This window comes from Notolabrus celidotus, chromosome 3, assembly GCF_009762535.1.
Source record: "Notolabrus celidotus isolate fNotCel1 chromosome 3, fNotCel1.pri, whole genome shotgun sequence".
NCBI lineage: Eukaryota > Metazoa > Chordata > Actinopteri > Labriformes > Labridae > Notolabrus > Notolabrus celidotus.
In genome coordinates this window covers 21,763,130-21,785,107 of record NC_048274.1, presented here as the reverse complement: position 1 = coordinate 21,785,107, position 21,978 = coordinate 21,763,130, and positions in this window count along the sequence as shown.

The window sequence follows — 21,978 nt, the reverse complement described above, 5'->3', positions numbered from 1 at the left end:
CATTTATTAGAAGTCCTTGGAAATAAAAATAAAAAACTCAACTTATACACAGGCCGGGTTTGTCATAATAAAAAAAGACTTCCTTCATCATGGCTCTGTGTTGTCTTTGTTGGCTGTGCGTTCAAACCAAAGGGATTGATGGAACTTCTGCTTGTTCACATACTTGTGTAAGTGTGCACATGAGATACCAAACAAATAAATATGATTTGGCCCTTCATTCTCAATATTGACATCTCCACAGAGCCCCTCATCTTCCTCTTTCTCTCTCACCATTGTTATTTCCTGCCTGGTAATAAGCACCTGAATACATAAAAGATGTTGCTCAAGTCCTTCCTGTTTATATTAATGTTTTATTTAGTGTTTTGTATTATCATAATCAAAGTTCCAATAAAAATAACAAAGTAGAATAAAATATACATATCAAGTGACAGCCTAGTTCCCTAACCTGTCCCGCACTGAATCTTGATGTTATGTTAACAAACAAATTAGCATTTAAATGAGTCCTGCATTTTATCCTTCAAGGTTACGTTGTTATGGATATTAAATTAGAGTGTGTGGATTTGCTTGTGTGTGCACTTGTGTTTGTGTGAGTCTGAGAGAGTGTGTGCATGTGCCTGTGTGTGGTCCATAAGCTGCCAACCGACAAGTCCCCTAGAGAGGTGTTAGAGCAGGTTTGTTTAGGGTTGGTTTGGGAGAGAGTGTGGAGGAAATGTGCGCGTTCCAGCGTGTGTGGTTTCCAGTCTGCACAGGCTTGAGGAGACACAGTCCAGACTTTCTCTATCTAGATTTAACATCCATTTCTCCTGACTGACAACACAATCATCGTTGAATAGTTCTTCTGAGCTTCTGTTTCAAATATATGTCTCTTCACAATGTCTGCAGGAAACATCCAGATACAAAGGTTTGTGCATGTGCTCCTGCTTCAAGCTGCGATAAGTTGGCTGGGGTCCTAGAACAGTTACAGCGATGAAGGTGTGTAGACTGATATGGAAGAGGTACTACATGGTGGCTGTTTAAACAGCAAACAGTGCTTGATTAACACTTCACCCACCAGACGGCTCAGCTGCCAATTTAAAAAGTAACTTCCACAGAGGGAAGTCTAATCTTCATCTCAGGGAGGAATCCGGAATCATGGAACTTGATATTGATAACGTCTGCACATTTTAAGGCAACATCTGCTGGGAATGCATGAGTTTCTTATAAACCCAGGAGTGACAGCTCTCTGTCTGATTAAAGTAAAGTTCCTTATCTAGAATAAGGTTCGACTGTAAGCATATAACAACACCTGGAGAGGTGACAATCAGCTATACGCCTCTTAAGCAGCTAATCTATCCACATACATGTTTTTTTAAGAGACAGAACAATATTTAAGGAAGTAGAAACATCAGGTCGGACTCACCCTGCACACATTTAAATCTGCATATGATATTATGGTGAGTCCACACTTAATCTCTGAGGCAAACTAATCTCCCCTTTAATATAGTTGATTCACGAATCTGCTCAAAAACATGTTGTTTTTAATCTACCCCTCGCCGGCTCAGCAGCTATAATAAAAGGTGGATTAACTTGTAAGCTGGGTGATGTGTGGAGTTTTTTCTCTGATTCTTATGGCGTGGCGTCTCCTTCAGTCTGCAGCAGTAAATATGTATGCTAATACAGTAGCTCATAAAGTCTTTAAAAAAACCTTCCCTGTGATATTACCGGCAGAAAAGCTCATACATCCAAACATATACACACTCCATAAGCTCATACTCACAAACACAGTGATGACTTTGCCTGTGGCCGTTTACATTTTCAATCATCAAGTATATCAACTTTATACAGTTTTTGAATTAACCCATTCAGCCTTTCAATCTTCAGGTGATGTCCACTGGAATAAAAAGAAAAGCTGCAGGTGTTACAGTTCTTAACATTTTTACTTGAACCTTTATTTAGCCAGGTTAGTCCCACTGACATCCCAAACCTCTCTTTACAACAAAACAATTGGACTTATTTTGTGTTCAAACCAGACATGAATACAATATCTGCTCTCTTAATTCAGGTGTGTATGAACCATGAATGTTTTGTGTTTACTCACTTAATATGAACGAATAACTTGCTCCATTCGAGTGTCAAATCCATAGACTGTATAAATAATGGACCCATCTGTTCCTGAGCGCAGTTTTGAAGCCAATCGACAGCTGCAGCCATATTGGAAATGCGGAACTCAACCAGGCATAGCATGACGTAATGTGGCGGTTGAGACTCCTAGCCAACAGCTATGCGTTCCCGTCCGGGAGTAAAGTAAGTCATGTCATTATTTGGGCAAAAATTTGTAATCTTAATATCTTCTGAACCGACACATTAGGAAAAAAATTCACCCCCCGTACAGTATGTGTCGATAGAGAAATTAGCTTCGTAAAGCCAAGCCAAGCCGTTTTTTGAACCAGGCTGTAAACATGTTTATTAATGCTGCAAAGATCGTCTTTTTGAATTGGGGTCTATGTGGTTTCCAGAGTTTCTGCAGCCAGCCTCAAGCGGATTCTCGATGAATTGCCTTTTATAACATTTCCGCTAGGGTTAGACGCACACAGACACTATCAATTTTCCCTCCATCACGAGATGAATGAACCTCTGCCACTCCGTTCATCACATCATATGTCACCGGAGGATTTCAATGCTGATTGGCTATCGCAGCACAAATGATTCACTGAAGATCAGCTTTCAAAGGTCTACCGATTTAGGCGAGGAGAGCGTTGAATTCACATCCTTCACTCAGATAACTCGCACCACTTGCAATATTGCATCTAATCGTGTCTTTACCTTGGATTTACATGTAATTCATTCACGAGAATTTTTTTATCCATGTCTGGTGTGACATACTCACTCATTTACCTTCTGTCAAGAAATCCAAGTTCATCTGTTACAGTGTCTTAATTTTGCCTCATTCTGTGGTATTGTTCAACCTGTATTTAAGTCAAAAGCTAATTTAATGGAAACAAGAATTAAGAGACATAAAAAGGATAATTGAAGTGTCAGTAGATATATTTGAGAGTATTCCAGGAGACAACAGACAGTGACGTCAGAGATAAAACAAGATCATGTTTACTCTTCATGTAAAGGTATGAAATCTTAACCCATTTCAACTTTTTACCTGTGAAGACTGCAATTTTCATAGAAGAGATCAAGCTTTATTAAGAGATGAAAATCAAGAGATTAGTAATACAATTAGAACAACCCTGTTATTGTAATAGTTATACATAGAGCTTTTTTAGAGAGACAACCATTAGCAAGTCCTCAGACTACCTACACCCTTTAATCAGTAGGTTGGGTCTAGTGATTTGATACAGCATACACAGAGCTCTATTTATCAGTGCCATATGGACCCGGTTACAAATGTGCCTATTATTAATGTCCTATCTGGAACTAGAACTACACTTCAGATTACCACTTTGACATTCCAAGACTCACTGATCCATCACAGGGACCGTCAGCCTGGAAGCACTCAGAGCCCCAAGCAAACCATTTCCTGAAGCCCTCCCTCCAGCAATCGCCCAGGCCAGACATTTATTTACTCAGCAGCGCTATCCAGTGCAGTTTGGACCATTGCAAAAACTAATTTGGGGAATTTGCGGAGCCTGGTTTCAAACACAGGGTCTAATGTGGAGTGTGTGATATGTTCTTGTGGGTTTGTGACAGGATATAAAGATTTACAAATGCAGTGGAATTCGCTTTAAGACATGCCAGTGTTAGGTGGGGTGGTGTTATTCCAAAGTCAGAAAATACCACCTCCGCCCCTGAAGCACATATCCTGTAAGTCCATATCCACAGTGCATATCAGAGTGGGGGCTCTGCTTTAAAGGGATTATATGACCCTCTGTTTGAACAGTTTTTAAGAATGACAGAAAAAACATCATTTTCAGAGACCACTTGAGAAACGTGACAGAATAACACAGTACAGGTAACTCTTCTGATCTCCTCCACTCAATGAAAGATTGATTTATGGCTGCTGCAGAGAAATAACCCATTATCATCTGTAACAAGTCTGTTAACAGTCACCACAGCTGTGTTGTAATCTCAGGTGTGACTGGTGGATTATGGCATCAGATGTGTGCCATTACTTCAGACTGCAGCAATGAAGAACACACCATCGCTCACTCAGTGGTCTGGTCATACAAACTGGAGGATTTACTCTGAGAGTTTGCTTGAGAACCGCAGTGTCACCAGCACTACCCAAAGTACGGGCCACTAGATCAAGTCCCCATACAGACTTATGTATGAAAATTGGACAGAGTACCAGAGAGGTGCCACTTTACTTCCTGGGCACTGCCATCCCCAACTGCTCAGTGCCCTCTTCACTCTGACAGCTCTCCATTGGTGCATGTTCAGGATCCTGTTTGAAGAATGTTATGTAGTGAACAGTTCTTCTTTCTGCCATAGAAGTAGAACTGGGCGATAATTCGATAACGATAATTATCGTGATAGAATTTTTCTCAATATAAATAAAACAAATGGTAGATTAAAATTCAATAGAAATAAACCTGTAATTACACCCCCCAACCAATGGAAAGGGAGGGGCGCTAATGAGCCTTAAACGCTAGTTGGCCTTGTCTCACTTCATCATCAGTGGAAAAGTATGGATAAGTGTGAATTAGAATAGCTTGGTAAACTGATTTAAAGAGAGCTTCAGAGTATTGCAGTTTCTATCATTAAATCTGAAGGACAAAATATAATACTGTATCTCTAAATCAATCAAATTAACATGGAGACCCGTCCTCTTGTCATCAGGGTCCTGCTCACCCTGTCAGCTCACTGTTCATTATCTTTTACATTTTCTCTACATCTTTAGTCTGTCGTCAGTGCATGATGTGTTATTTGTTCCACAGGATTTTTCAAACAAGAGGCCACAATCCAAAACAGGGAGCAGATCTTAAGGTGAATCATCACTTTGCACTACAGACAGCTGTGGTTTATCGGCTGGTCAGCAGCTGCTCAGACCTTCCTTTCATTACGGAGCAGCACAGGACCTTTGTCAATGCAGAGGAAAAGGCACACTAAGGAGACTTTAGCTATTTTGCCTTGCCTGTTTTATCTCTCACTACCCCACCCTCTGCCTGTTTCCAACTCCCTTTCTTTTTTCTCTCCCCCTCTTTTCTTCTCTCTCTCTCTCTTACACACACACACACACATCAAGTACAAGGAACTTGAAAGACCTGTTTCAGGTGTTTGAACTCATCATTACCAACTCAAGCCTGGGGATCTGCTCAACCTGACAGCCTTGTTGATAGATTGTAATTGTATGGTCCCAATTGATTGACTGAGCTACACTCAATGTAATATGCATTTGTTGGAGGTTACAGGTAAAGGGGAAAGGCAGTAATGACTTCCCTTCTTGTCCTTTGGCGAATGACCCTGTGCAAACTCTGACGACACTTTACCATATTGAAGGGGGAAAGGATACTTTTGCATTTCACTGTGGATATTCTGCTTACCGGGCAAAAGAAGGTTCTGGTTTCTCTTTTAATCAAATTTCAATTATTCCAATGGAGGAGAGGAAACTCCTGCGTTTTGTAGCAGTCTCTCTCTGTGTTCTTTAAAACCAGTATTTTCCTCGAGCAGCTCCAGGTAATTAATCATCCATACATGTTTTAAAACATCAGCGACTCTTCTCGCAGCGTTCTCTCAGTCAGTGCTTTGCCTCTGTTGTCCCAACGTGTGAGTGATTACCACCAAACCAAATATATTACATATTCCAAAGTGTGGAAAATACACATATGGTCTTTCAAACAGTGTTTTATTTGAAGCATAAGCGGAAAAGAAAAAAGCAGTCTGAATGGAGTGTGACTTCCAATGTACAGGTGCAGCTAACGAAGTTGTAGAAAAGGAGAGGGGAAATGTACAGTAGCAGGTTCCCTCTTTTCACTCTTTTAACAAGCCAAGAGTGAGAGGAAAACACTTCCTTGCCAAAGCTCTGTGAACTAGCAATGAGGTGCTGGTGGTGAAATATCTTGGCTGTTTTCAGCAAATGCTGTTGTTCTTTTATGGTGTGGTGTTTCAAGGTGGTAATGGTATTTATTATAATACAGAGCATCTAAATAAACTAGGGATGCACCGAAATGAAAACTCTTGGCCAAAACCTAAAATAAGGAAACCAAGGCTGAAAACTGAAACACCGAAATAAATTATTATGCCAATTATTAGTAGGGAGACCGGGGTCAGTTGTAAGACGTGCGCTTGCTCCAACCAGGAACAAGTTAGGAATCATCTGATTCACTCTGCACATGCTCAGTTTAGTTGCAGCTAGTTTGTATAGCAGTTTGAACACACTGGGTCAAAAGAGCTCAAAGCTACAGACAGAAATGTCAAAAATGTTAAAACTGTCCCCGGTCTCCCCTACCATTGCATTTGTGGCTATGACTGTGTGCTATCCTCACTAAAATCAAGGATCTCATTGAACATATCAGACAGCGAGGGTGCATGCCCCTCATCTGGTTCAGAGAGACGAGTCTGCGCTCTGTTCTCCTTCTCCTGTGCTGTGCACTTCTCAGTCTCTAAGCGGGTTCTCCGCATCCATCGCGGCCTGGATCATTTCTCATGCGCTGCTTTATTCCCACGTCCAAGTAATGATCTTTATAACGCGGATCAAGTACAGTCGCGATGAAGTGCAGAGGATCCGAATAGATCTCAGTGAAACGTGTGCTGACAGACTCTAAGAGTGTACTTTTCATTGTTTTCACTACATGGTCTGTCTCAACCTCTTTGCTTGGAAGACGCTTTGGTGCTGCAATTAAAGAAATAACGGATGCAGACATGTTGGTTCTTATCCAGACAAGCGCATATCTGCCGTGGTTTTTGCTTGCGTCATCACTTCATTCTGTTTCGGCCATGTTGTTTCGGTGTCTTTCGGCCGAAAACCGAAAATGCACTTTTCGGGCATCTTTGGCTGAAAATTTTCGGTGGCTGAATTTTCGGTGCATCCCTAAAATAAACTGATCTAGGTAGATAAAACTAGTACAGGCCCTCCATTTGAGATTCCTCTTTCTTTAAACCCTAGCTCCAGTTATCTGCAATTCATGGAGGAGAGATAATGATGATCCAGGGCCAGTGACTGCCCATCAGAATCCTTTACACTCTTGTTTTTTTTACAGCCAATCCAAGTTTGAGAGCAGAGGCAGACCAAACACAGATTTGGTGGAGGCCCGGTGTCTGCCAGAGAAAGATGGTTGAAAGGTGAGGTTGTGGACGGAGGGGGATTTACGATCAACCAAAGTGAAAGATGTGCACATGAATCCACAGCACGTCATTAATCTGCATTGCAATGTACCACAAGCTGATCAGGAGGAAGTCTGGAGAAATGTACCACAAATTAAATCCAGCTCCATAACCCCAGTTACATTCAGTAAACACTGGAAAATAATAAGTAGATTCTGTCTTTCCCTCTTTCCTTCTCAGTGCAGCAGGTTGGTACTGACACGCTCTCTCTCAGTGCCATTCATATTAACATTGATTACTGTCCAAAAATAATTAATTAATAATTGAATTAATTAATCTGAAAATTCATATTGAATTTGTTGGAAAGCATTGTGGATCAAAGCATGCCTCTGCTTTAGCACAGTACAGGGCAGCTGGGCTTATTGTAAGTGGGCACTTTTCTCATGGGTGGCATGTTTTGGCACAGTCCAAAATAAAGTATTTCAAAACACGAGTGACGTTGGATTTTATCTCACGAGCGAACAAGTCTTGTGACTGAAGCAGATGAGAAAGCATGCTTTGAGGTAAACAAAAACAACCGCTGGATAACCGAGACCAGTCAGTGTATGAACCAGTAGGGCCATACGAATTGGTTGATGATTGGGTCTTTCACACACAGGTTTTCACAACTTGTATTGTGTATTGTATAAAAGTGGACAAACTGGTCAATAAAAGTCACTGAATGTCATGTTATGTTAAACCTCTAATTTAGGGCGCACCAAAGCTATGCTTCTTTCATATAGAAACACTCCAGCAGATTGTATGACACACACACACACACACGCGCGCGCACGCACACGCGCACACGCACACGCACACACACACACACACACACACACACACACACAGGTGCAGACACATGGCTCCCTCTCAGTGACATTCACATTCTTTGCACACGACTTCCTGTTTCTAACAATAAAGCCATAAGTCTTTTGTTACATCGAGGAAGGTTGTGAAGCAGAGTGGATCTAAATCAAGCTCCTAAAAGCTGCATATGAGTCTGAGATGTTTCCTGGGTTATCTGACAAAGACAGAGGACATAATGAGAGACAGATCGGTTTCACCTCCATCTAGTTCCCCCCCTTCCTCCCCTTGGTAGGTCTTTCCATCTCCCTGCTCTCTTATTCTGAGACACAGAATAAATATTGAGGCCTATCTTCGTGCACAACCGGATAATACCAGGCCCGTCTTCCTCTCTGGAAATAGGAGTGCTGGAGAAAAAGACTCTTGTTTGCTGACGTCACTCTATCGAGAGCAGGGGACACAGGGGAGTAGATTACCGCTCTCTAAAAATAAAATTGAAATATGGCTTCTGTCCTGCAGCCTCCTTTGTTTTATGTCTCTCTGAATGGTTTTATTCTTTGAGTGTTTTTTCTCCATGCACTCCGTCTTTCTAATGTGATACAGTACACATTGTTTCATGTGTTGACCTTATAACAGAGTCCGAGAATGGTGACCATGATCCCTGTTTAATAATATACTTACATACACATATTATTTAGGTGTGGCCTGGTTGCACATTATTGTTTTAAGCTTCGGCCTCTTGCTCAGTTTTACTGGTCTCAGAGGACGGCGGGCATTGAGTACTAATTGGTTCCAGAGCGAACCATAACACAAACCCCACCGAGTGTCCGCCTTCATCACCACAGGACCGTAACGAGTGTTTTGCAAACAACACGGAGGGGCTGATAAGAGGCCAGGTGGGTAATTGATGTGGTTACTAAGTGGCTAATTTGCATTCTTTACGCATATCAGACTAAGCACAGGGAGAGATCGGGGCAAATTGGACAAGGTTGGGGGGTATTATGGTCATAAATGGCAACATGAAGTCAAAATTTAGTCCAAAGTACCCAGGAATCTTGTTAAAGACTTGACAATAAAGTGTCTAGGCACTGATTGAGAAAAGTGCAAGGGCTCGGCAATGAGGTGATAAATGTTGTCACTGGAATTTTTACCTGTAAGTGAATGGACATATTCCTATCATGGTTTAAGTCCAGTCAGTGCTTCTGTTGAGACTTCTAGTAAGATATCCCTTTAAGTCAAAGGTTCCTTGTATTGGTTGGGTGACAAAATGAATCAACAGCTCTGTACATTAGTAAAGAACAACCTCTCAGTGATGATTCATTTCTATTCTTATGACACTGGAAAAGGTGGCTCACTGATCATAACTGGTGTTTCATGTATGCTACACCATTGAGGGCATCCTGAAGACTTGTTCAACTATCAATGCAATGCACTTACTTTCACAATCAGTCTACTGTACATGAATATCTGCCATGTGACATATAAATAGGGATGCACGATATTATTGGCACATTATCGGTATTGGCCAATATTTGCTTTAAAATGAACTATTGGATATGATTAACCGATAAAATGATGGGCTGCTGCACACATGTTGGGCTCATGTTTTAAGTTAAATTTGAATTTAAGCAGTAGTCTGTAAGGTACATGTAGCTGACTAATTTAGACACATTTATTGTCAAAGAGTAAACCATTTTATTTAATTTGGGTTTAATTGCTGTACAGTTGTGCTTTTCACATGTTCCCTGTGAACAGAGGTTAGGTTTACTTACTATGTCAAATATGTTTGAAAGCAATTGTCATAAATAAATATGCAGTTTTAAGTATTATGTATGTTTCTTATTTTGCACAGAAATGAATATTACATATATCAAATGTGATACGAGTATCACCATAATACTGTACGCTAATTCCAATATAGAAGAGAGTTGATGATCTCTGCAATTAGGTGTTGTTGTGGAAGTTTTCGCCGTTACTTCCCGTTGCTGGTGAATAATGAAATAGAGACTTCTGCCGGCCGACAAGGTTTTATTTTCTTTGCAAGGAAAAGGTCAGTCAACACCCGAGCGGTTGGAATGGAGAAAGACCTCGAACATGGGGAAAGCTCGAACATTTATACCTGAGGACCGCCCCTTAAGGTGTGTTTCACACCCTTTGTCTGTTGCAGGTATCTACATCAGGGTGGGGTCCCTAAGGTGTTTTTCACACCCTTTCACACCCTTTGTCTGTTGTAGGTATCTGCACCAGGATGGGATTGTGTATTCATCAAGGAGGTTTCAGGGTCTAGACGTCACAATTTAAAACACAATGGGACCTAGTGTCTTGATGAGGGGTCAAGAGATGGGGCGTCTCGGGCAGTTGACCACAAAGGAACAGATTTTACCATTACAGTGTGCAGAAAAAAATATTGGTATCGGTAATCGGCTAAATGAGTTGTAAAATATCGGCAAAAAATCCAATATCTTGCATCCCTACATATATACTTTAACATAACAATTTTATACTGTTGCACATATCTGTGAAATAATACATTTCAATACCTACACACACTAGTACCAACCATTAACCCTCAGTACCGACTGTTTATATGTTTTCATAACGATCAACTTTTAATATCTGTTACAGCACATTCTGTATTTGTAGCCAGACCTTCCAGTGATGATATTGACCTCTAACATAGGTTTTCGGCCAGATCTGTAACCGGTCTGCATGCTCTCCTCCGTCAACCCCCATCAGTTGCGTTTTCAGAGCAGCACGGAGCAGTACCGCCGGACAGCTGGAGTCATGTGACCGAGGTTTTCCCACTGTAGCTACTGCATTAATGAATATCCTCCTCCTCTCCTCATCCATGTTGTCTTTATCATCCTCTGATAAACTCAGACTTGATGACTCCAGGCCTGGCTCCACTCATCATGACGGTTTGTTGTTGTAGTTAAATGAAAAAACGATCTGGCGATATTCTGAAAATGTACCAGATGTTTTAATTTTGTTTTGGTGCCTGACTTCCTGTCCCACTTGATCTAAATCTGTTGAGAATGATGCGTCGTGCTCCGGCATCCGGCAAAAATAGAAGTCTTGTATATCTGGTCCGGAGGGCTCCGGCGTGCCAGATCAGAGACGCAGCCAGAACGCAACAGAGCAGATCCAGCAGGAGTCAACACATTGACTAGAATATCCAAACACAGATCTGGTGGAATTTGGCCGTAACACACCCTTGAGTACACCGTGTAAACACTTCCCCAATAAAAGTAATTCAGTATAACAAAAAATCCAGAAGCCGTCAAATGGACCTCTGCAGAGAGAACAAGGTGTTTGTCAGTTTCACTTAATTTTGTAAATGAAATGTTTCATGGAGTATGAAATATTCTAATTCTATATTGTGGCTCATTTTTATTTAGACCATATCCATCTTGTTCTACCTTGCCTATCTTTGATTTGAATTGATCAAATAAAGTCTTAATCGCAGCTTTTACCTTGTTACGAGGATGACAGATCAAAGTATGCTGAAAGAAAATATGTGCACATTTCTTCCTCTCCAATTATCTTCATGACTGACACTGATTTTTGTGGATCCTACTTGCTTAATAGAGAAATAAAAACATTTGTAGTGGGCTTCTACAAAATGCTGATGAGTGACATTTTAAAAGGAATTAATTAAGAAATCGCCCATTATTGATACAAGATAAGCAGACGTAATAATATCATCCACGGTGAGTCTGTCTGGCATCAGAGCAGAAAGCAGTGCTATCACACAATGTCTGCCTGCCTGTCTGTTATTAGGAATGATGAGGTGTTCAGTGAGTACAGAGGGAGAGGGGATGATCAGTGGTGACATTTGTGTTATTTATGGGCTAAGTAGGTATGATGAAAGCATCATTGAGACTTTCTCCTTGCTCCTCTGTTGCACACTGTATTTGTGCTAATTGGCCAAAAGAATAGAGTATCAGGTGCTGTGAGAGTATCCTATAAACCTCATTTACAGATGCTATTACTATTATCTCCCACTGCTCAGGGTAAACTGTGAGCAAGAACAACTCTCTCAGGGATCCTGAAGCCTTGTTCCTGACAGGCGATAGGGGACCGAATTAATGGACTCAGCCAAACACAGAGGATAGTTGGACATTTGTGATTGAATGACCTCCAAAAGTAGTGTTTGTGAATTTACAGACATCAGCAATCTGTTTAGAGTCAGCATAACAGTTTGTGGGGACCAATTCTATCCCTTGGCCTACTCTCTCTGTGGAAATCCGAGGTGATTTTATTACTTTTTCCTCAATTCCCAACAATAGTATGCAAAACCCAAACCATCTCTCTCTCTCTCTCTCTCTCTCTCTCTCTCTCTCTCTCTCTCTCTCTCTCTCTCTCTCTCTCTCTCTCTCTCTCTCTCTCTCTCTCTCTCTCTCTCTCTCTCTCTCTCTCTCTCTCTCTCTCTCTCTCTCTCTCTCTCTCTCTCTCTCTCTCTCTCTCTCTCTCTCTCTCTCTCTGACATACATCTGCTTCTTTAATGCTCCACCAGAGTTTATGGAGGTCTCAGCACAGGCCAGAGCTGCACCTGCACACCCATCCAAACAAGAGCAACAGCACTTTTGTACTATAAAAGCAACTCATGACGTAAATATCACCTCTCTCTTACAACAAAGTCAAGCAAAAGTCAAGCAGAACATGGTGCTTAAATGTTTGTTACATTGGGATAGAAATGGAGGCCGAAGAAGAAGGCATTGAAATGAGGGTTAGGACAGAGAGAATAAATCAGAGGATATCCAAATGGGAGTAAAAAAAAAAGAGAAAGAGGAAGCAGTGTCTGTCATTTCCTCATCTGGTATAAAGAATCACTGAGACCACCTGCACCAGATGCTGGCTGGGATCATTAGGCATTTGGCTAAAAGAGTGGTGTTTACCCAAAGAGGAGAGCTGTGTACCGAGCGCACCTGCCCAGGGAAAAGAATCTCCCAGGGACTCTTAAGCTGAAAGGAAGGGAGTGCTGAGCCCCCTCTTAAACAGATGAAGCTAAATAAAACAAAGGCTATTTATCAGCGTAGCAGCCATTCGACGTGTCACTTGTCACCCTGCCTCCTCTCCATTCAACCATTCATTCACAGCAGAGCTATCAGCGCACACAAAGCAAATCAGATGCATGAATCAGGATGAGGTTGGCCAAAGTAAGCCAAAAACTACTTCTCCAGCTGGCCGAAAGGACAAATTAATAAACAGAGTAAAGCTCCGCTTGAGAGTTGCCATTTGACTTTCATTGCTCTTTGGAATATGTTGAAAGACACAAACTTTGAAGGCCTGGTTGTTGCTGTTCAAAAGGACATTTGACTCTTGGGCTGGGCAATAATTCGATAAAGATAATTATCATGATATCATTTGTCTCAATGGGGGCACTAATGAGCCTTATTCGCTAGTTTCCACCAAGCGGCAACCTCCGGTCTAAAAATATGAGTCCAATGCGAAAGTGATAAAAACTGAAGTTCATCGAGGATCCGCTTGAGGCTGGCTCTGGAAGTACCAGAAACCACATACACACCAATTGAAAAAAGACGACCTTTAAAAACCATTTTAAAACAAAAACACAAGAAAAGTCACATTTTGGTCTGCCGTAACCACGGGGGGTTCCTCTCCACGTCTGCCTCAGTGTCTAATCCTAACAGTGTTGAGGGGAAGTCTAAGCTCCATTCATCATTTGGAGAGCCAACAGCTAAATCCTTGTCAGAGCTGAAAGAGTGATTCCTGTTGCTACTGTGCATCACCGACGCTGCTCCCCTGTGGCAGATTTTCCAACAAACACACTCAGAGTGAGAGACAGATTATTTTCAGCAGACTTGCCCTCTCTGGGGGGCAATCTGTCTGTGTTACAGTGTTAGTCACAGGGATGAAGGTAGTGAGCTCAACACCAGTCAGCACAATTCCCTGTTTTATCTAAAGTGATATTAAGGCAAAAGTAATTATGCATATTATGTTAAAGTAAGTGAATGATTGTAGTGAGGCGAGTAATATCCTCCCTTATTTACCATTACTATTGTCTCACAGTGGAAAGAGAACATGGGGAAAAGTTAGAAACCAGCATATTGGGACATTTTGAAAGTAGAAAAGTGTCTCATTATGATGCATTATACAGACTCCACAGAGCTGCAGCCGGAGAGAGTTGGTAATTTCACATCCACATGTGTATTGTTTAATCAGCATTGTTATCATTACCAGTCTTCCTCCCCCACTCCTCCTCACTAAAGTGCTGAAGCAGGTGAATAACACTGTAGAACTTCACGATACTCAAGTGCACCCGTCTGTTGTACGATGAGGCTGAATCCAAACCACTAACTCCTCAATAACCTTTAATGATCAGCTCGTGGCCCTAAAAATAGATGTACCCTGCAACACCACTTCCACTGTTTGTTTTTTGAGGTGCCATGTAATGAATTCTAAACCTGGTTACAGATATTATTACTTTTTTACAGTGGTAATAAGAAAGAGGGTCGGTGGAAGGCAAACCATTGAGTGCTTTATCCATGTCTAATGGAGTTATAATGCAGGACTGAATGGCTCTATCTGCTAGGGAGAGACAGCCCTCCGGTCGCCCCTCAGGCCGTCACCTCAAGCCATTTTCAGAGGAAACTCTCAAGTGTTTCATAATATCCATTCATAAAAGCTTGTTTTGATCAATGAGCTGTAGCATAATGTGTTTTTAGCGCTTGGTCAACCATCAATATCATTATTTTTTTCATTCTTAAAACATATCCTGCGTATCACAGAAAACAGACAGTTACCTTGTAATGTATACACTAGTCAATACTGCTGCACAGAACAACTAAGGAGAAACAGTTTAGGCTGTCAAGATCAGGATAAGAAACATAAAAACTCCCTTCTGTAAAGCACTGTTGCATCCACACGGTGCTCCAAGCCTAAATAGTCTCGATAAACGTGGGAAATAACCTCCTTTATTTCATTTTATTTTATTCCTTTATTCCTGTGCGCGGGGGTCTCAGAGGAGTGCTGGCATCGATTGCTGATTTAATGAAAGCTTCTGTTCCTCTCCCCCATTCCTCACTCCTCCTCCAGGTCACTCTGCTTAAAATGCCTCCGTTAATCAGATTTCTGTTAAAAGCCGTAAATAGAATCAGAGGCCTGGTGCCAAGAAACACTCTGCTTTACTTTGCTCTTCACTCTGTCTCATCCTCTTCAACATTTTCTCAAACTGGTCTACTGTATTTGTTTGGATCCCCGTGTAATGGTACAACTTGTGCACAATGAGCGCTATATTTTGCCAAAAGCCAAACATTTCTTAAACAGCTAAACAAATAAGTGACTCAAGATGCAAGATGCAGCAATACATCAGTTGAACATCAGTATTTAAGCCATGCACGGATCACTGACTCAAAACAGGCATATAAAAAAAACAGAACTAACCATGGAGGCTACAGTTTGAGTTCTGTGCAAGATTTCAATTAAATTATGTTCTGTTCATCATGTACTTTAAGTAGGGCTGGGCGATAATTCCATAACGATAATTATCCTGATATAATTTTTCCCAATATAGATACAACAAATGTTTGATAAAAATATGACATAATTAACACTGTAAAAAAAAATCTGCCTTTAAATTTAAATGAAATGAGGATTGGATTTTTATCGTGATAATCATCGATATTGACTAATATGAAAAAAAATTATCCTGATAACATCTTTTTTAATATTGCCCAACTCTAACTTTAAGTAATGTAACTTTTGAGCAACATAACTAACCTTACATAATTATGCTTTACTTACTCATGTACTTGAATGGGCAGAAGTTTGTGTCAGCAGAAACTGAATTTGAATTGCTCAACTTGAATATTTGAAATGAATATTTGAATTTAAATTTAAAAACTGAATCTAAAAAAAATATCATTTGAAATTGAACTAAGTTTGAAACTGATTTTCAGTTCACTTGATATAATATTTTGAAACTAAATTCACTTCGCACTGATAATTCAAATTTCACGATTCAGTTTCAGTTCTTCATGTTTAATTTCAGTTTTCTCGGACACATCCGGTTGACAGGGAAGAGCAATTGAGTGCAGTCTCATAGCTCAATCTCTGTAGTTCTCTCTTTTTTAGGCCAATCAGCACCTGATTGATTTCCAGATAATGTTGCCAACGAACACCCTTCCATCTACTTTCCTCTCCAAAAAAAATACACTCAGAAGGTATGGATAACAACCTAAAGAAAAATAAATAGAGAGCAAAATATGTTAACTCATAGAGTTGTATGCAGACCGTAAAAATGATCTCACATAAAACTAAATAGTTTTAGCAGACTCAAGATAGTTGCTTGTCAGCAGGAAGGAAGTCACTCAGAAGTCTTGATCTTTGCTTTTATTCTCATGACAGGAGCTATAGAGAGGGCCACATGGCAAAGTCACACATACACACACACACACACACACACACACACACACACACACACACACACACACACACACAGGCAGTGGCACGGTCTCTCTCTCTCCATGACAGGAGCTGCACGACATTTGCTCGCGAAGGTGCAGCTACATCACGTCTGTGTCTGTGTGTGTTACATTAATTATAGGCCCCCGCTACAACAGGTAAGTGGAACTCAATAAACATATTTACATTGAACATAGGGCTGAAAATGCGCAAAAGCACTTGGTCTCACTGAATATTTTTGTAGAAAATTTTACATTAGGGTTTTGAGGATGTTCATTATATATAAAATTACACAATATTGAAATATACAATATTTATTATGCTACATAGTGACAAAAACAAACTGGAGTTCTGTCATTATAAAACATCAAAATCAATGACTTGGAGAGAATTCCCTCACTTTCACAGGACTGAACATCATTGACAGCTTACAGATGACTGCTTCATTTAGCCTCCATAAATCCTGAGCGAGATCAGCACCTGCAGGGAGGGGACAGTGTTGTGTTTCCATCTGACACATGCTATAGCTGAGGAGAGAGCTTTGATTCATTCAAACAGGACTTAAAGGACAAAACAAAACTTTAAAATCAGCTGTCTGAATAACATCCAATCACAGATTACTCTCTCTAATCTTAATCCACTTTCATCAATCATCCAGTGAACAAGTCACACTGCAGTCACCTCTTTCTCTGTGATCATCATATTTCTGTTTAGATCACCTTGAATAGGCCAACTAGTCTGACTTTACAGACTTACACCTGCTCCTTCCTAGGCATAAAGGTTTCACCGTAAAAAATGCTCTTGTGAGGCTTTTATTTTGAGCCTGTATTTAAACCCATGTTGCTGTGTTTCCTCTTTGGATGAAGCAGACAGTAAAATGTGGAAAAAACTGGCAAGGATGCGGATTAAGTCTAATGGTTAAATTGCATGCCCATGTAGCAGGTGGCCCAGGTTTGATTCCAGCCTATGGCTCCTTTCCCACATCATTTACCCACTCTTTCCCAAGCGGCAACCTCTGGTCTAAAAATATGAGTCCAATGCAGAAGTGATAAAAACTGCAGTTCATCAAGGATCCGCTTGAGTCTGTCTCCAGAAGTACCGGAAACCACAAACACACCAATTGAAAAAAGCCGATCTTTACAGCAGAAATAAAAATGTTTACAGCCTGGTACAAAAGAGGAGTGTAGTCTGGATAACTCATTTCTCGATTGGCTCACACTGTACGGGGGGTGAATTTCTTTCTAACGCTGCAATTACATAGATATTGAGATTACGAGTCTTCCGATGAGAGGCACAGCTGACTTGATTGACAGGCGGGAATACTGTAGCTGTTGGCTAGGAGGCTCAAAGCCCCCCTCTTTACGTCATACTGGCTCAAAAGCAGCAATATGGCTGCCGATGACGAGTGGCCTCAAAACAGCGCTTCAGAAACAGATGGGTGACGTCATGGATACTACGTCCATATTTTATACAGTCTATGCTCTCTCCCCGTTTCCTGCTCTATCCACTGTCCTCCCCTCTCTAAATAAAGGTGTAAAAGCCCAAAATATAACATAACCCTAACCCTTATAATACACAAGCAAGAGGGAAAATGTTACTGTTTCAGCATCACTTCAAGAGACATGAGGTTAGTTTGTACAGGAATATTTTAATTTGTATGTTTGTGTTTAAACATATCCTTGTTTTTTTTAACAAAAGGAACTTCTTATAAACTACATATTTGATAAAATATTCATTCTCTTGTATTGTTTGTGTTTGGATTGAGGCAAAAGATGGATGTATGTAATCACCTTGGAAATTCTTCAATCATACACAAGAGATGTGTAGGAAGTGTCAGGCTTTGAAAACACATACTGAGAGAGTAAAATCGATTGTCAAGACTGATACTGCTGTTGGCTGTGGACTAAGGTGAATGTCGAAAATGTACGAAGGCATTCCAAAGTGAACCAAAAATTTTGTTGGCTTTAGATTCAGGTATGTGGGTGCTGGAGCATAGCATATTGGTTTTATAGGGTTAATTGCTGAGGCATTAAAGATACGAAAACATGACACAAAGATGGATCATTTGATCAAGACGTCGGGCGTTGCTCTGTATAACTATGAGGTCTATCATCATACGAAATCCACTGGAGTCTGTTAATAGAACAAACACTGATAGCTGTTTCATATGAAGGTTGAGCATGCATTCGAAGTAAGGACATCTTCACCTGTGGCATACAAAACAAGCTTTCTGCAGGAAAAGGTTTATTTTTCTTCTTTGCAGATTTTAAAACAGTGCCGCCACCATATCAGTGTGATGCTGAAATTGCAGTAAAAAAAATCCCAAATTCACGAGTACCATCCTCAGAAAACTGTGTCGTTTACTAACACAATGTCAGACTCTGAAGAGGGTCAGGGTCAGTACTGAACTCAAGCTAAGGTGGCCACCTTGTAGTTTAATGTGCAGGAAAAACTCTGTGTTATGCACTGATCTTACAAGACAGCTTATTAACTCCACGAGAAATACCATCATGAGTTGGTATCAGCATCTCGAGACACCTCTAGTCCAGTGTTTTTGTGTAGATGAATTGTTAAGGCCTTTGGCTCCAGCTGCTTGAAAGGGTAGTACTTTATATTTTATGTACAGTGTAAACTGTTGTTTTGTGATTTGATTAGTCTCTCTGGAAAAAAAAACATGTCTTGAGCTTTCAAACACTGATAAGTTATTGTATATGCTAAAGGATCACTGAGATGAGAGACTTCACTTTTCTTTTAGCAGATCCGCAGCACTTAAGACTGCCACTAGGGCTAATCATCACATTGTTCCTGATGAATAGCCAGCCAAAATGATTATGCACTCTACAAAAACTCTTAATTAGCAAAATCTCCCCCTCAATCAAGTATCTAAATTACATTTGTACAGTTCAGTGATTACTGACCAAAAGGAGGATTCTTGAGCTGTAAAGAATAAGCCGGCCCATAAATGGTCCCATCGAATGGGTGACCACTCACTGAATGAATCATGTCCTGATAATTAAATTGTATGGCATACCCGGAGTGTTAACTTTAGTGGATGCACATTGAGCGGTTCTGACTTCTCAATGGGCTTTTAAAGAAATTAAGTGATGGGCTTGGACAATAATTCCTCTTTTCTGGGTCATTGATTGTTCTCTTTTTTGGCTCCTCCAGACTCATTTTGCTCCTCTACTTTAGATTTGCTTTCAGGGAATCAAGCCTTATCCTCATAACCTAAGACCAGTCAAGGGAGTAAAAAGAGGCCGAGCAGTCACCGTTGTTAATTTTGAAATGTTGTAACTGTAACATTAATTTTTTGGGGGTTTTATTAATGAGATGTTATTTACTTAAGCGTTAAAACATATATTACTTTGTGAAAGAGAAAAAAACTTAACACACTGTGAGAGATGAGTGACCAAAACCCATCTGGACCCCACGTGTGTCTTCTTAACATTTCCAGCTCTCTCTCTATGACTGCTGTGTTCAAATCTGATGATGCAAATGGTGCTAAAAAGTGCATTTAATACAGGAGTGTCGGTGTATCTAATGTTACAAGCAATTTAAAACCATGTTAATTTACATAAAGGACACAAATCTTTAACAACAATCACATGAAATCTCATAATGACTCCGTGTACCAATAAAACGAATGAATGAATACAATTAAATCTCTTTTATTATTATTTCTACAAACTCGTGCGTCCATGTGTCCATGTCATGCAATAATACCCCACGAAACACTGAAGGGCAGAGTGGTCTCTTTGATAGTCGGGTCACCTGTTTCCGTCCCTGCTTCATTTTCTGTTTAGTTTTTCACATCAATTCCCAGCGTATTATGTTAATCTAGAGCTGATACATTTCTTTATGTCTTTATTTCTTAGGATCCCCATTAGCTTCCACATTGTGGTTGCTAGTCTTCCTGGGGTCCACACAACAAAACAAAAACAGGAAAAACAATGATTTAAAATCACACATTATCCATAAAACAAAGATGCAATAGCAGCCAATTATAAAAATCAAGAATGAAAATGAAAAATAAACTAAGTATCTGAGCAAATAAACCATAAGTAGCATTAAACTACAAATAATGGAAACACAACAAAATTGTCACAAACACATGGCACCAAAAATGAATTAAAAAAAGACTTTCAAAACAGTGATTACATAATAACATCTATGAGGAATTTATCAGCATTTGTTTAAGTGACTTTTTAAAAGAAAATATGTTTTTGATCATTCTCATGTTGGTGGAGAGTTGATTCCAGGCAGAGGAACCTCTAAAAAGAACAGATCTCATCATACAGTTGGTTCTAGGACTTGGTGTTAGCAGATGACCAGTGCTCACATGACGTGTCGTATACCTATGATTAAAACCAGAATATTTGAGTATATTGCAAAAGAACTGTGGTGTGTGGTTCCATATAACAGTTTGCATAAATGACAGGTGATTTTAATTTAGCCTCCACAGCCAATATAATCTTGTATGCATCTCAAGCACATTGGTGTGAAAAGAACAGTTAAGAGCCAATCTTTTTAGATGTTTTTCAGCAGCACTTGACCAAATAAGTGGACAGTACTCAATGTGTGACAGAACAAGTGACCTAACAACATCTTTCATGACAGATGGTGGAACAAATCCAGGACATTTCCTTGAAATAGCTATCCCTTTTCCCATCTTGGAGACAATATAATCGATCTGGTCAGACAAGGACAGTACATTATCTATTTTAACACCGAGTAATACATGTTGCTGTTTATCATACTGACATGATTACAGGGAAGAATAGAGAGGAGGAGATGAAATACATGGCCGATGTGCGGGAATCGCAATCGACTTATAGTTGAATTTTGGAGGAGGTGCGTGTCGGCTACATCTATAGGTCTCTGCTTAGGTACAGGAGCTATGCAGACCTACAGAGCAGGCCATGCCGTCGATTCAACATAGAAGTATAAATCAGGCTTTAATGGGAATGATTCAAGTTTTCCTCTTATGTCCTGCTGCTGATATCTGTGTTTAATTTCTGGGGTAACAACCTGTTCCAGACACCTGTCCCTCAAAACACTACTGCTACTGCTTTAAGCCAATCAAAAGGGCCTAAATGCATTGGTGATAAAAACATTTGTTTTATAAACGGAGTGTGTCAAAACAGGAAAAAAAGTCCCATTACAAAAAGCCATTTTGTTTTTGTATCTGACCTCAAATAACCAACTATTTCCTGTAATCTGTTAGCATCCAGCTATTAATCTCAAGGTTGCTGAGCAGCCGGCAGGATTGTTATGATTTAAGAGCCAGTACAGCGTCTTCTCTCTTTTCAAGCAGCTGCCTTCCATTTGGTTCAGTTTTTCTAAGCAGTGTAAGCAGCCCGTCAAAAAGTCACAATATTAAGCTGATAAAAGTGAATTGTCCATCTCACTCCCTTTTTTAATCACTCCTCCCGTTAGCAGTTTAAATCGTTTACACATTTTTAGCAATCCAAATTTATATATTTTTCTTTCCTGAAATCTAATTTCTTCCTGATTGATACA